Source organism: Ceratotherium simum, chromosome 13, assembly GCF_057802395.1.
Source record: "Ceratotherium simum simum isolate JZ-2026a chromosome 13, ASM5780239v1, whole genome shotgun sequence".
NCBI classification, from domain to species: domain Eukaryota; kingdom Metazoa; phylum Chordata; class Mammalia; order Perissodactyla; family Rhinocerotidae; genus Ceratotherium; species Ceratotherium simum.
In genome coordinates this window covers 47499805-47513719 of record NC_141912.1, presented here as the reverse complement: position 1 = coordinate 47513719, position 13915 = coordinate 47499805, and the positions used below count along the sequence as shown (strand labels likewise).

At 39.4% G+C, this 13915-nt stretch overlaps 1 long non-coding RNA gene across 1 annotated transcript; it reads right to left on the bottom strand.

The window, feature by feature from the left end:
- Window positions 1-599: 599 nt before the first annotated feature.
- Window positions 600-13655, bottom strand: LOC147915715 (uncharacterized). Its single transcript, XR_015554140.1, has 5 exons — window positions 13546-13655; window positions 6949-7092; window positions 6188-6260; window positions 2572-2626; window positions 600-2155 (listed from the first exon to the last, which is right to left on the bottom strand). It is a non-coding gene; the product is annotated as an uncharacterized LOC147915715 (long non-coding RNA).
- Between the last annotated feature and the right edge of the window lie 260 nt (window positions 13656-13915).

Below are 13915 nucleotides of genomic sequence, written 5' to 3'. Positions count from 1 at the left end.
ACGTACAAGTAGGTGCAGCAGGCGGGTGACTTCAAAGGCAGCGGCAAGTTTTCCCAATTTATCAAAATGTATCTCCAATTCATTCTCAAAACCTTGGATTCTAAAAGTATCTGAGATTTTTCCTCTTATTAAAATGAGTGTTATTAAATGACTTAATGACACTACATCTTTCAGTGTTATCTGGGAGTAAATTTATTAGAAAATTCCCTGATAGCAGATTTTCACAGGGAGTAGAGTGGAGATAGCAGGGAGGCCCTGGGCATCTGAGAAGTGAGAGGATTTGAAAGAAGATTGGAAATACCATAGCAAATTCCACTTACTTCAGCCTCTCCAACATTTTTGGACCTCAAACTCTTTCCACAGTAATATATGATTACCTACACTTTGTAAGGAATTTAAAAATAATCTCATCTTTTTCTGTGATACAATATAAAACTTCACAGTGGAGAGCAGGTCTCAGCTGAGTGATAAACCAAGTGACAGAGTAATGAACAGGTGTATCTGAGTTGCCTTAGCCACAGCCCTGTAGACTTTAAAAAATAAAAATGAAACACTCAAGAAGAGGTTTTAAGTTAAAAATATTTTAATTTAGGTCAGCATACTATTTAATATTGTATTAGGAAACTCATTGTATATAATCCTTAATAATGGTCATCATATGTAGAGATACTTAACGCTCTTTTCCTGTTTAATAAGAGATATGTTATTAGATTAATTAGGTAGTGAAGCTTTACTTATCAACAAATAAACTTAGAAAGGCATATCATGTTTACTTTTGGGAAAAAATTAACTATTATGGCATTGAAAATGGATAAATGCTCTCATAAATTCATGTTTTGAATGTTTGCATTTACCACTTAAGAGAAAATCAACTGCCCTATTTTGTGTTTTGTTGACAAATGATGAGGTGATAGAGGTTGTAAGCACCTCCTTGAAAATGACACATAATGTGAGTAGACGTGTCCAATAAGTGAAAAGTCATGGTGACTATAATCCTTGGGATAGTTCTGTGTTTAACTTTGATTTTTTTAAAAAATTAACACATTTGGATATACTATTTAAGAATTGGATTTGATGACTGTATCTGATGGATCTGGAGAGGATCAATCTGAGATCAACTTGGAGAATTAGTATCATATTTTTGGTCTGTATTGATAATCTTGTACTTTGTCATTAGTATTTCTTTTTTTCTGAGTAATTAGCTAACAATCCATTGGAAGTATGAATATAACAATATATGAATAACAAAATGATGTAAAGCTGTATATTGACCAAAAACTTTGTAGTGGCTAGCAGGTCTCAGCTGAGTGATAAACCAAGTGATAGAAAAACGAACAAGTGCATCTGAGCCCAATTAACCAGAATCCTGTAAACTTTTTTTTGTGTGAGGAAGATCAGCCCTGAGCTAACATCCATGCCAATCCTCTTCTTTTTGCTGAGGAAGACTGGCTCTGGGCTAACATCTGTGCCTATCTTCCTCTACTTTATATGGGACGCCGCCACAGCATGGCCTGACAAGCGGTGCATTGGTGCGCGCCCGGGATCCAAACCCTGGCCGCCAGCAGCAGAGTGCGCGCACTTAACCACTACGCCACGGGCCGGCCCCGAATCCTGTAAACTTTTTAATAAATGGGGACAAAAGCAGATCCTATCACTGCCTTTAACAACTTGACCTCCCGTACTATTGGTTGGAAAATATTTCATAGTTTTGCACAGGATTGAGAGGTTCAAAGAGTGGTAAAACCTTCTAAATGTCTTGAAACAAGTATGGTGAAGAGAAAACTAATGCCTTTGTCTTACTCTCATTCCAGTAAACCTAGTGCTTCCAAAGTCACTAAAAGGCAACTAACATTGTACACCACCAAGAAGATATAGTAAACTTGTTCTGAGTGTTGTGGTCTTGAACACAGTCACAATGAAATTAAAAGACATCTTTAGACAGTCAGTAATCCTAGACAACTGGTGGGTTAAAGATTTAAATGTTCCGCAGGTCAGAGGTCTCAAACTGTACTGCACACCCAAATCACATGGGGATGTTATTGAAATGCAGACTCTGATTCAGCAGTTAGGGAGGGAGCAGCTGAGATTCTGGATTTCTCAGGTCATGCTGATGCTGGTTAGTCCACCCGCTGGGACTTCAAGACCCTCTCTAGAGCTGGCAGGAGAATGTAAAATAACAATGTTAACCTGTTCAATGAAGTAAAGTGTATGGGAAAACTATAAAGCACCAAACACAGGCCACATATTATATTAGTATAACCTATCTGTTTCCTTGTTTCATTTCAGTCCGTGGACTGTACATCTATCTGGCAAGCGTGAGACACCACCATCAACAACAACAACAAAGACTCATGCTTACCCCAAATCCATCTGTCTCCTATCTAAAAACACACCACCCACTGAAACATTATTTGAGTTTTGTGAAGCAGTGAAAGCTGTGGTTTATATATAAACAAACACCAATGGAGAAAGATGGGTATACAAACGGCAGGTGATGAGGAAAAGCTAGCAGAAAAGAAACAGAGAGCATTTTCTAACTAGAAAGAATCCTGTACAATAACTCCTATTTACCTTTGGGTTCAGACTGGGATACTCTGTTCAAGAAGTGTTCATGTATTTTCTACCTCTGTAAATGAAAGAGCCATATATTTGCATGAAAATACAATATGAATAAGTGAATTCAATATACTATAAACTACCTCTTATTGTCGGGGTGGGAATGGGGGGCTGGAAACCATTATTGAACGCCTGCTATATAAAAACTGCTTTACATGGATCATATTATTTAACTTCCACTCATCTTTGAGAAGTAAGTTCAATATTAAAGTACCCATTCAAAAGTTAATGACTCTGAGGCTCAGAGAGGTTATAGAACTTGCCTAAATTTATACACTGGTAGAGCCAGACTTTCAAATTCATTTTTTATCGTAAGAGTGTAGAATACCAGTCCAATACATTCAAGACCAAAGACAGATGTCTATTTTGATGTTGAGTAGGTATTTTGATTACCTAGAAGAACTGTAACCATTAGCAAGTGGGGTGTAGCTAGGAAAGGCCACACTGAGGACAAATGCTTTTCAAATTAATTTTTAAAAATAAAAAAATATATAAACATGGAAAAATTCAAACAGTATATAAAGTTACAAAATGAAAAATAAAATCTGTTTTGCCTCTCTTCTAGAAATGGGATGGTTGGGTCAATGATTCAGAATCTCTAGGGATGGATCCTCTGCACCTGTGTGGTGTAGGAACACCCTGGTGATTTTGAGGTACAGTGAGAACTCTGATCTAGATCACCCATGAAAGCAAATCCTTCACTCTGAGGCTGCTGTCACACAATTTATTTGTTTTGAAGGTTTATTCTCTTTACTTTTACGAAGTTATCTTGACTCTACAAGCATTTGTTGAAAAAATGCAAACAGCATAATTTTCCACCAACAAGTAGGTAGTATATTTGAAATCCCAGAACAAAGTTGGTGAACAGATCAGGTCTGTTTCCACCTGTCTGTGCTCCCAGCAGAAGCATCATGTGTCTGTGAGTCATAAGACCTGGCTGGCTGCTTCTGGCATGTTCACTGAAACAAATCCACATCCAGTAGGGATGCTACAAATGAAGAGGTGTTTTTGTTTTGTTTTTTTAAATGATCTTGGATGGAAATTTCATTTGAAGTGCTATTTCCTAGAATCTATGAAAAAATTTGTATGCACTTTCAGGGATTTCTAATGGCTTCTTTTTGGGTGCCATTGACACTGTTCTAGTCTCATTCAACTTCTTAGAGCTCAGTGATCAGAAATGACGATGGTGGTTTCAGCGGAAAACCATTGCCCTTGGGGAAACAAATAGAAATACATAGTAATTTATCAAAGTCTCCTTGATAGCCTAAAACTGAAGATAACTTGTTAACCATGTAATTTAATATGGAAATGATTCAATGAGTATAGTTCTTAGAATAACAAAGATCAGAAAGAGCTTTTCCCCTCAGAGTTGCAGTTAGTAAAACTTGGCTACGAGATTAAATTCACCTAGTTGTTGAATGTCACCTAGTACTTGAACACTGAGTGTGAAAGAGAAAAAATTATAGCTGAGTGGCTGCCAAGTGGCACAATTTTTAATCCTTGCTAGCTACAGTTAAAAAACAGGACTGGCCCAGCGGCGTAGTGGTTAAGTTCGCACGCTCTGCTTCGGCGGCCTGGGGTTCATGGTTTCAGATCCCAGGTGCAGACCTGCACACTACTCATCAAGCCATGCTGTGGTGGTGTCCCACATACAAAATAGAGGAAGATTGGCACAGGTGTTAGCTCAGGACCAATCTTCCTCACCAAAAAAAAAAAAAAGTAGGACACATTCTTTTTAATTAGTCTTGTCTTCAAATCTCTGCATAAAAGTGGCGCTAGATACATAACATTAAAGAAAGCTAAGGTGGGGCAGTGAAACATGGATGTTGTTGAATGAAACTTAAATGCATTTCCTTTTCAGTCTTTGATCAAATAGTCAACATTTTTTAAGGGAATTCTTTTGTTTCTGGCATGAAGAAAGAATACATAGAATATATTAAAATATAAAAACAACCTGTGCATCAGTGACTACTCTTGGCTAACTTCAAAGGTTGGTGTTCTGGATATTTAGCATTTTAAATCAAGAATTCAGAAATTCTGGACTGCAGTTTCTAGACTATTCATATCCAATTTCTAGACTACAGTTTCCAGAAAAGTGTGAATGGTCAAGTAAAATGACACTAATAAAATAATAATTTTCCCATTTGAGGTTCCTGACTATAATGAGGGGATGGTCATACAGTTATACCAATTGTACTTTACAGTAATAAGCAAATTAAACCTCAAAGAATTCAAGGTGTAAAATCATTAAAACAAGAACAACAACAAAAGAACTAACCATGAGAAGAATATAAGCTATCAAAACAAAAACAGCAGCAGGATTTTAACTCTGCCTAATTTATTAAAAAACAAACAAAATTTCTTATATTTTTCTAGCACAGAACTGTATATAAGTCTTTCAACTTGTTTTGCTTAAATATTCAATAGTGTGGCCCCACAGCAAACTTGGAAACCTTCAGAACACAAAGGTGTGATACCCTATCCATGCCAGCTGTAATAACCCAGATTGGTTTTGTTGATTTGAGCCATGGCATTCAGAAGGGGGACAAGAAAGTCGTGCCCATATGAAAGAGGACAGTGTAGCAATTTCGATGAACTGTAACACTAATCGTCCCTCCCACTCCCAGGGAGAAAGGGATACCTTTATAGGTTCCTTTCAAAATGGCATCCCCAAAAGCCAAGGCTTTCTGTGATATCTGTCCAATTCTGTCACCAACTGGCAGGTTCACATGACAACATCTCATGTACAGCCCACCAACTTTATTGCACAGCTTATCATTTCCTATCATATCTATTGATTTAAAATTTTGAATATTTGCTATTAAAATGACCTGCGAGGTAATTTTTTAAAATAAAATTATTCAACAACTTGCAATGCAGAAATATCTCACAAAGTTGTCAGAAATTATTCATTCAAATATTGATTCAATGAATGTTTATTTCTCACGGACTATGTGCCAGGCACAGTTCTAGATTCTGGGGAGATTCCCTGCTCTCATTATAGTTAGAGCATGTTTTTTAAAAATAAAATTTAAACTTGATTGATAATCCCTATTCATAATTTAGCTTGCCAAGATTTAAAAGAAAGAATTCATTCACGAAAGCGTGGCCTCCAATGTATAAAATGAGAATATCTCAGCGTGACACTTCCCATTTTCTGGAACAAAAATGTTAATGTAAATGAGCTACAGTGGTTTGAAGAAATCAGGAAGTTTACCAACTATGGTAAAACTCCCACTTCCCCAAATGGTTAATAAGATTTTTCTATATAGGCGATCAACATGGTCTATATTCTCTTACATCATGTGTCTGAAGCCACTTGGAAAATGTAATTATGCAATACGGATCGTGGAAGAGAGTAAGAATACAGGCGTTCAAGTATTCAAAATTGGGCAGAGCCGCAGGGAGGCTGCTCCCAGGTAGAAGAACGTTTGGAGCGGCACAGGAATCTTGAGACCCCAAAGCAGGAGAGCAATGAAAGAAAGAGAGGGGATAAACGTGGGGTGGGGCAGAGTCCCTACTAAAGAGGCTAAAGATGAGGCTAGAGGGAAGGACACGCGAGTCGACTTACCAACACAGAAAGCTGGTTTTCTGATACTTTTTCTCCTTTTCCAGTACTTCCAATTCTCCTGTCTTTAGCCTTCCTGGATTGATCAGGTAAGAGTGAATATTTTCTTCATCCTGTTTATAAAACCCTTTACTTGTAGTCGTCTTAATGTTCCTACCAATTGTGTGTATACCTTCAATCTATGACCCGGCTGTGTTAAGGAAAGAGAATTGTTTTGAGTTATTTAATCTATGTTCTGATACATTGGATAAGTCACTTAAATTTGAAGAGGGCTCAACCTCTCTCTGTAAAATGAAGGGGTGGGTAACATACAAATACAATGGAGACTGTAAGTAACTGAAAACTTGGCCTTAGCTGGCTTAAATAACTGAACAGATTTATTAGCTCGTGTAACAGGAAGTCCGGAGATTGAGCTGGGTTTGAGTTTGGTTTAGAGTAACTCCAGCTCCTGTTTTCGCAATTCTCCTGGCTACACTTGTCTCTGAGAACTGGCTCATTCTCAGGGTAGCATCTCTCTTGATGACAAAACGGCTGCAGAATTTACAAGCTTCACATTTCCACCTTACAGCATCAAGAAGAAAAAAGAGTGTCTCTCTTTTAAACAAGGAATATTCTTTTCTAGAGGTTTCCCCCAAACTTCCCTCCTTGTTGGTTCAAAATGGATCCCATTCCAATGCCCAATCCCATTGTATTAGTTTTCTAGGGCTGCCATAACAAAATACTACAGGCTGAGTGGCTTAAACAACAGAAATTTATTTTCTCACGGTTCTGAAGTCTAGAAGTCTGAAATCAAGGTGTCAGCAGGGTTGATCTTTTCTGAGGCCTCTCTCCTTGGTTTATAGATAGTTGTCTTCTCCCCATGTCTTCACATCATCTTCCTTCTGTACATGTCTGTGTCCAAATTTTCTCTTGTAAGGACAGCAGTCATATTAGATTAGGGCCCATCCTAATGACCTGATTTAACTTAATTACCTCTTTAAAGGCTCTGTCTCCAAATACAGTCACATTCTGAGGTACTGGGGGTTAGGACTTCAACATGTGAGTTATGGGGGACTCAATTTAGCCCATAACACCTGTCCTAATGGCAGGGACCTGGTTGAGCAGATTGGTTTAGGCTGAGATTCTGAACCAGTGAGATCATCCCCGCTCCTAAGTCAGGCTCATCGCCTAAACAAATTGGCAGCATGGGGGAGAGTGGAAGACTGGGTGAAAACTGGGCTGATGGAGGGAGTCGGGAACCAGCAATATTCACTGTAGGAGGGTTGGGCTAAGTGATTGCTAAGATCTCTTCTAGCTCTACGATTCAATGATTCAAAATTCCAGGTGTTTTTCCTCATAATGCACTAAAAGTTAATTCAATACAAAGCAATAGGCGGCGCTTTGATGACAGTAGACCAGAAATAGGGGATCAAAAACATATATTGCCAAAGAAGCCAGCAGGGCAGGACGACATTCTCTTGGAGATGTGACTCTGTTATCTCCTGTTAGTGGCAGTGGAAAACAAGACTGTGAGCTCCAAGGTCTGTCTGTGCAGAAGGGAAAAGGAGGCTCAACATATCCTATATTTCATCATATTGAATATGATAAGAGCTTTGTAAATGTCAAAGGTGCTGATAAAGATGGTTGACAGAAAAGTTCTTCAGCTTTGGACTCCATCTTTGATTACGTTAGGTTAAACCAGGAGAAATTGATGTTTTGTAGGTTAAAAATGATTAAATATCAACAATTTCATGGTTCAACCTAATAAAGACCTTTCCCAGTAGGCCTTAAAGATATGTATTCTAAAACAAAGCAGCGAATAGAAAGGATTTATGAAAGAAAAGATGTCTCAGAACATAAATTCACTTTCAGCCTGATGGCCCCCAGAGACTCCATTTATGATCTAATATAAAATGATAATAATGACAATCTTGGGTGATAGAGAAAAAGCATAATTATATTTCACATGGTCTGTTTTCTATATCTAGGAAATATATAATAAATGTAAAAGCATTAAAATAAACTAACAAAAATTGTGGCATTTTTTGGTCTTGGTTATCTTAGATATCTTTCCCTATTTATACTAAGTAACTGAATCTCCAACTATAGATGGGAAATTATAATTTCTTGAGTTTTATATAAATAGTAGAAAAATGATTTCACTCCTTAACACTACCATTCACCTTCTCTATCTTCTAATGTTATTGGCGCTGAAATCCTAAGACTTATTTGATGGGTCATTTGTTTTTTTTGGATCTCAGGTTATAATTTGTTTTTAAATATTTTCAAGTATATCTTAAATGGCCCAGATAGAAAAGAAAGATTGGTCCTAGACTAGGTGAATCCCACAAACAAATTACAATATTATTTTTGGCTCAGACTTTGGTCTCTATATCTTTCTATGGGCAGACATTTTTTACTTTTATAGAAAATTTGTGTTGAAGAAGTTTCTCTTTATTATTTAATATCCATCCCTTTTAAATTACATTTGATATACATAGAATTTACATTGATAAGGGAAAATTGGAAGGCTCCCCAAAATATTTCCTATACAGTTCTAATAAAAACATCACTAGTAGCTTCTCTATGGAGAGGTTATTCAGAAGAACCTCAGTAAAAGATTTTAAATTTAAATTGTTTTCTTTATTTTACATGTTCTCAAAGAAAAATATAACTTCATCTGCATAGAATCTGAGAAACTTAAATTCTTAGATTTTTGCAGTAGAGCAAGAGTATTAGTTGCCAATAAAGTTTTTGGCCAGTGCTGTTGGTAGAACAATGTAGCATTTAATTAAAACACAGAATTCTTTCTATTTGAGAAATTAAAGGAATGTCATCTTTTTCTTTTTCACTTTCCTTAAGGTAATCTCTAAAAAAATATATTTCTATTATTCAATTACTAAGTTTGTTGAAGTTTAATTACTTATGTGGCTGTGATTGGCAGAGACAAAGTGCAAAAGTCATCTTTTTTCCTACACGTGGACACAGTGCTGGCCCACATTACAGATCACCGTGGGAGGTGTTTATTTTGCAATTAAAAAAGAGTAAGGAGAATGTTCTGAAGTTATTGCTTAGTAGTCCTCCCACCAACCTCCCCCCATTCCTTTTTAAAGATTATTAAAATCAAGTCTGAAAGTGATTTTGGTAAAGTAAAATTCTGGGCTTATAAATTAGTTGAAACTTAACAGATATAAGTGTAAGCATTTGCATTTAGTTCAAGTGTGAAATGGACATGTGGCCCTGAGGTAGGTTGCTTCAAAAAATTTGAAGATTTTACTTAATCACAAGCTTAAAATTAGTCAAATTGGCTATCTTGTACTGCAAAAATAGAAGCATAGTTTCAAGATCATGCCAAGTAATACGACCACTGATCTATGAACTGGTCGGGCCACCTTGGGGTATTTTAACAGTCAAAATTTTAAGAGTAATATTGATAAAATGGAGAGAATGAGCAGACCAGAAAACCGAGTTGTGTGAGAAACAATATATGGAATTAGAGACGCAAAGGCTGAAGAACAGACTAAGGGGGAGAAAAATCACTAACATTCAATTGACATCTCTTTTGTACCAGAAGTGGTATTAGGTGGTTTCTGGAACCTTGCTTAATCCTATGCTGCGGGGATGATTATCTCCATATTACCAATGGCTGTGCATGATTAGGCAACATGTTGGAAGAATCTTCATTAGTCAGCTACAGAGTTGTGACTCAAACTCCTGCTTGTCTGATAGTGAAACTTGCACTATTCCTACCACATCTTAGGCCACCATCACATGCTTTAGGTTCTATGGAAAATTACGTGTCAAGTGTTGCTTCATTCAACCCTTTTTTCAACACTATTTGGGGCACCTGTCCTATACGGGACACTGTGCCAAGAATTCTTCCCAAAGTGAAATTATAGCTTCTTAGAGGAAATAATAATACGTGCCTAAATAACTGTAGTGCAAGATGGGAAAAGTAACATGAGAAGTACAGTTAGTGTGCTTCAGGGATGGAAATATCGCTGCTGAAACATGGCATTTGAACTGGGCTTCGGAAGACACAGGGATTTGGATATGCTACGATGCAGCAGGGAGGGCATCCGAGGCAGCAAGAACAGCATGAGCCTGGGAAAATGAAATGCATGTCTAAGAAACACTAAATGGCTTAGCGTGGCTCTAGTATAGAGTATGAGAAGATTAACGAGGAATGAATTAGAGATACAGACTGGCCTAGGTGAAGGAGGGTCAGAAATGCCAGGCGAATGAGTTCTGTAATGTTCTGTAGATGATGGGGAGCCACAATTGATTGGTTTTTGTTTGTTTGTTTCTTTGTTTGCTGAGGAATATTTGCCCTGAGCTAACATCTGTTGCCAATCTTCTATTCTCTACGTGGGTCACCACCACAGCATGGCTGCTGACCAGTGGTGTAGGTCCACGCCTGGGAACCGAACCTGGGCTGCCAAGGTGGAGCATGGAGAACCTAACCACTAGTCCATGGAGCCGGCCCTGATTGTTTTTTCAAAAAGTAGGGCAATGACAATGACCCCAAATGGTTTTTCGTGAAGAACAAAGTTCAGGGCAGAAAACAAGGTAAGAGGAGGTTGGAAGGCTTTTGTTTCCAAGTGTGAGTTAATGAGAACTTGAGTTACAGTATTGTCCTGCCTTCTGCTATTCCTTTTTAAGGACACCAACCCTCATACATACCACCCAACTGCTGGCCTATCAAATGGAGTCTTAACATACCCTTCTTTGCCTTTTCTCCATCTCCTTTGCCTTCATCTCTTTCCATTAACCAATATTCCTGGCACCCTGACTTCTACCTTCAACTCTGGGCCCTATGTATGTGACCTTCATCCTTACTTTCCTGGTATTTGCACACTGATTTTCTCCTGTGCACTATGCTTTTTTTTTTTTTTAACTGAAAGGTTTTTTTTTTTTATAATTTTATTTATTTATTAATTTTTCCCCCAAAGCCCCAGTAGATAGTTGTATGTCATAGCTGCACATCCTTCTAGTTGGTGTATGTGGGACACAGCCTCAGTATGGCCGGAGAAGCGGTGCGTCGGTGCGCGCCCGGGATCCGAACCCGGGCCGCCAGTAGCGGAGCGTGCGCACTTAACCGCTAAGCCAGGGGGCCGGCCCTGCTGTGCACTATGCTTTGATTCACTTTTCCATCCTTGGATTATTCCATCATCTCAGGTAGGCTCAGGATGCCTCGGCCTGGGTCTTAGCCCTGTAGAGCATACTCGCACCTGCATCAGTCAGGATTCGAGGTTGCAAACAGAAACTACTCTAGTTAGTTTAGGTAAAAAAATTTTTTTTTAATTTCATGAAGAATGTTTGTACGTCATGGAATCTCCAAGAGTGCTGGAGAGTCAGGCCTAGGGCCCTGCAGCCAGGACCCATGCCCACATCATATTGTGAGGGCTGCTCGAGGGGAAAGGGTATTACTGCTGCTGCTGGACACAGGCACAGCAGCTCATGCCAATGACTCCGGGGACTCAACACAAGAAATTTCACCAAGAATGTTCTGGAAGAGCTGATGCTTCTGTTGTCATTCTTGTGAAATGGTGGATTGCAAGGGCTCCTGCTTCCTATGGTTGTTCACTTCTGGAGTGAAATCTTGATAGTTATGTCTGACTGGCGAAGCCTAAGTGCTTGCGGAGATGGATGCATCATGGAGCTTATGAAGCTTAAGCTCGATTTAGAAAAAAAATCAACAAATATAATTGAAGGGCAAGTATAACTAAAAGGCAGATTAGGCCATATGCTGCTCAGGATTAAATACCAGAGATCCTAATTTGATTTTAACTTTTTTACTCTAAAAAATAGCAAAACTAGGAAGGATTGCCAAAACAAATCATGACTGGCCTACAGAAAGAGATATGATAATAGCAGCTATTTATAGAGGGCTTTCTATGCTTCATGTTATACTAACTAATTTATGTATATTGCTTTCATTATTCCTTATAACAACCTAATATGATAGTGTCATTATTCTCATTTCACCTATGGATAAACTGAGTCTTAAAGTGGTTAAATTAATTACCTGCTAATTTGCAAACAGTGGTCTAGACTCTAAAATCCATACCAGAGCGTATAACCAGAGCATTATACTGCTTTTCAGCATTCAGCTATCCTGCCTTCATTGTTTTGCTGGAACACACCTATGTGCAGAGAGCATTACACAAATATATATGCTTTGTTCTACTACAACCATGGCAGTTAAATTTAGCTTTGATAGTCTCACACCCAAACTAAGGAACAATGACCCATTCAGAATTGCACAGAAATAAATGACCGAGTAGATTGGATTTCGTGAATGACTGGCTTTTGGCAACTCTGCTGTTTGGGGTGCAGAGCTTGTCTAAGGGAGACAGTATGACTTGATGTGAGTTTGTTTGAAAAACAAGAAGAGAGAAATTATTTGTACACCATGGATTACATTCAGTCTTTCTTTTTCTTTTAAGCTTCAGATGGAGGACTTAAGTAACTGGGCTCCAGGACAATGGGACCAGGAAGCCATGGGCATCCTTACTTGGTGCCTGCCTACAGGCCTGTGGTTGCACTCGGGCAACAAAACAGTCCTAGATTCCAGTCCAACTGAGGCAGAGAAGAAACAGAGGTAAAGAGAGGCTGCAGATTAACTGTTTCCTTTCTCTCTTAGTCAGTGCAAGCAACTGGATATCTCTCTCCAAAGTAACCATACTCCCATTTTTAGCCCCTCATTTCGTTCATTTCATTTATCACAATTATTTTTCTTACTGATTTGCTTATTATCTGTCTTTCTCCTAAAGCATGCATTTTTCACAAGGATAAACTCGCCTCCAACAGGGTAAAAATTGGTTCTTGGAGGGGCAAAAAAAATTGTAATCTTGCTGTGTATAAAACACAGATACAGGGGAGGAAGTCAAGATGGCGGCATAGGCAGACTCTGAACTCACCTCCTCCCGCGGACACAGCCAATTTACAACTACTCGTGGAAAAATTACCCCCGAGACAGAACTGAAAACTAGATAAGAGGAACTCCTGCAACAACGGACAATCCTAAGTGAGGTAGAAACTCCCTTCTGGAGAGGAAAAACGCCACCTTCACAAGCCGCCAGCTTCACGGCCGCCCGGGAGCAGCTCACAGATCCGCAGCCTCCCTGGAGGAGCGGGGCCCTGAGCCAGGGAGCGCCCCCGCTGTGGGCATTTTGTGGACCCAGCACAATCCAGATGAGTGGCATAATATCTGACTTTGCCTGCTACTAAAACATTGGGGAGTACCCCCAGAAAAGCTGGTGCACAAAGATATTAAAACCGACTCTTAAAGGGCCCATGCGCAAACTCACCCGTTTCAGAAAGCAACCTAAAATCACCAGAAAGAAAGGTGAACAGTGCTTTGGTGAAAAGAGACTCACCTGATAGGCCCTGAGTGCATCTCGGTGAGAGGTGAGACCTCTCCAGGGACTGGGACATTGGCGGCGGCCATTGTTGTGGCCTGGTGTGGGCGTGCTGACACAGATGCCATTGGAGTCCTCCCTGAGGCCTGCTAGCCCAGGGTCTGCCCCACCCGCTAGAGCACCATTTAATCCAGCTCAGCCAGGGCAGGCAGCCCACCCTAGAGACTGGCCCCACCCAACAACAAGCCCTCAGGCAACTTGTGGGCCTGCATAGATTGGTGACTGGATTCTCTGCAGCCTGCCAACTGAGCCGACTTCAGTGGGGCAGGGCGTGTACAAGGAGCGGGTGGAGAGTGTGGGGCTCCTGCCGTAGAGAGACTGGGTCTGC